Source organism: Priapulus caudatus, unplaced genomic scaffold (assembly GCF_000485595.1).
Source record: "Priapulus caudatus unplaced genomic scaffold, Priapulus_caudatus-5.0.1 Scaffold98, whole genome shotgun sequence".
Classification (NCBI taxonomy): domain Eukaryota; kingdom Metazoa; phylum Priapulida; class Priapulimorpha; order Priapulimorphida; family Priapulidae; genus Priapulus; species Priapulus caudatus.
The window spans coordinates 171,221-173,555 of NW_014577159.1; the positions used below are offsets into that span (position 1 = coordinate 171,221).

At 41.2% G+C, this 2,335-nt stretch overlaps 1 protein-coding gene across 1 annotated transcript in view; it reads left to right on the forward strand.

Annotated features, from left to right (window-relative positions):
- LOC106805050 (SCY1-like protein 2) overlaps positions 1-2,335 on the forward strand; it is a 72,309-nt gene that overhangs the window by 65,136 nt on the left and 4,838 nt on the right. The window lies entirely within an intron of this gene.

Here is a 2,335-nt window from a genome sequence, read left to right on the forward strand (position 1 = left end):
TTATTTATTTATTTATTTATATATAGGGCCTACATATATATATAAGGGGATGGAACTGAATGATATTGTCCATGTTTTCGATTACATGCTACATTCTATCGGACCCTATATAGTCTATATCGATCGCTGTGCTATAGTCAATTGGTTTCAAGCGGTGGTTTTAGATTTTGATCATCCCGCTTTTCGCCTTAAAAAACTCGACATTTCGTTGAAACCTGTCTATAGCCGTATATACAGTCTATTTGCCGCCAACTAATTCGCGCAGTCTTCAGATTCGGGTCTCCTGTCTATATACTTGCGTTAAAAAACGTTCAGACGCGGCTGTAATTACGAATACGTTCCTTTTAAGCTAGCCAACCTCTCGCAGAGCTACGTTTTATTTGATCACTGAACAAGATCAAAGTATTACCTTTAGCTAGTGTCAATTTTCTCGGAGGCTCTGCGAATGGCGGAGGCAGTGAGGAAATGTGCTCGGATTGAAATACCAAAGAGCGCGTTCGTGCGTGTGTGTGTGTGCGTGCTTGCGTGCGTGCGTGCGTGCATGCGTACGTACGTGTGCGTGCTTGCGTGCGTGAATGCGTACGTACGTACGTGTGCGTGCTTGCGTGCGTGCGTGCATGCGTACGTACGTGCGCGTGCGTGTGCGTGTGTAGTGGGAATTATGATCATACTAGTGGTGATTCCTACGAGACGATGTGAGTACAGTAAGTCTAGTCTACCGTATAACATATACGACATATACAATACAGACACTCACTACCACTCATCACTATGTTAAATTTCACCACCATTGTGCACCATAAATAAAACTAAGCACTCTTAAAACTAAGAGTGAAAGTGAAAATATCATAATGCATTTCACATTCACCGACTAAAAGATAACTTCCTACTAAAAATAGGCGACATGCGAGTTGCGAATTTTAATTCAAGGCTCGTCATTTCATAAATACTATATAGAGTGGTCGTAGCCATCGCGACAAATACTGATGTTTTACACGCGGTTTCATGTTTCACTATTTTTGCAACGTATATTTTTATGTTACTTCGACAAGCCCGCCGAGTTCTAGAACTGCTTACTACGTCTCTTAATTTGTTGCTTCTAAATTAGGGCATTGACATTAGCGTGCAAGAGAAACAAGCACAGATTCCAATATTGTACTGTACAGTTATGTGACCTCAGTTAATAAAAAAAAGCTTTACGCACTGCCTAAAAGCGGAGCTCCCGAACGTGAACGCAAGTGCGAAACGTGTCTGTCCCAAGAGCAAGGGGTTGGGGTTATTCTATTTAAGATTGTGTACTACTGTACCTGTAAACTGAGCAAAGAATATAATTAGGATTTCCCACTTATTACTTACCAGTTTTGTGCGTTAGAACGCACGGCGTTGTAGTGACAAATTAATCTACAAACATTACGTTTTAAAAAGAAAGGAACCCCGATATTAAACTTGCTCTTAATGTGAGCGTCGACAGTTACTGTGTAGATCCGGTCTTGGCCTCCTTTTCAATAGGAAAGCTCCTTTTTGACTAGGCTCTTTCAGTTCCTACTTCCTCAACATATTTGTTTCCTACACTTTTTCTCAATGGATTTATCAACTGCTTGCTTTACTGCTTGAATTTGCATAACGTGCTCTGCTCTCCACCTGCTGCTTGTGTGCAATCCTTCATTACCATTATGTTGTTCAGCGGTTGATTTAGTTAATATACTCTTGTGGTGGCAGACTAGATGACTTAGGTGTCCTTCGCCACTCCCGTGCTTAAACTGATTAAAATTGTACTTCTACATGTAATTATTTCTTTTACAACGATGTACTCTGTATTTATGTATGTCTTAGTGCACAAATGAAACAGTTTGAATCTTGAATCTTGAATCTCAACGCCCGCGTTTTGTTCCCGATTTTTGTACTCGCCTCAACCCCAGCAGCCTTCTGTCTGCATCACCGCAGTCTGAGCTGTTTTGACTATTTTATTATGCTTTTGAAAACGCCGTAATAACTTTCTATGATAACAGAATACGCAGGTATAAATGGGCGCAATTTGTGCTGGAAAGATTAATCATTGATTATGTGTGTCTGCGTACGTACGCCTGTAGGGCAGCATGAACTATTTTGCCTTTTCGCCATATAGCGACTATTACAATTCGTTTAGGCGTGCTAGTGATTTACGAGAAAGTTCAGGTTTTAAGCGATTTACACAGTAATCGTCTGTATACATGTGATGTATGTAGTGCATGGACGATTGCGCACAGTACATGCAGTCTCTCTCCCTTCCTCTCTTTCTCTCTCGCTCTCTCTCTCTCCTTCCCTCTCTCTCTCTCTCTCTCTCTCTCTCTCTCTC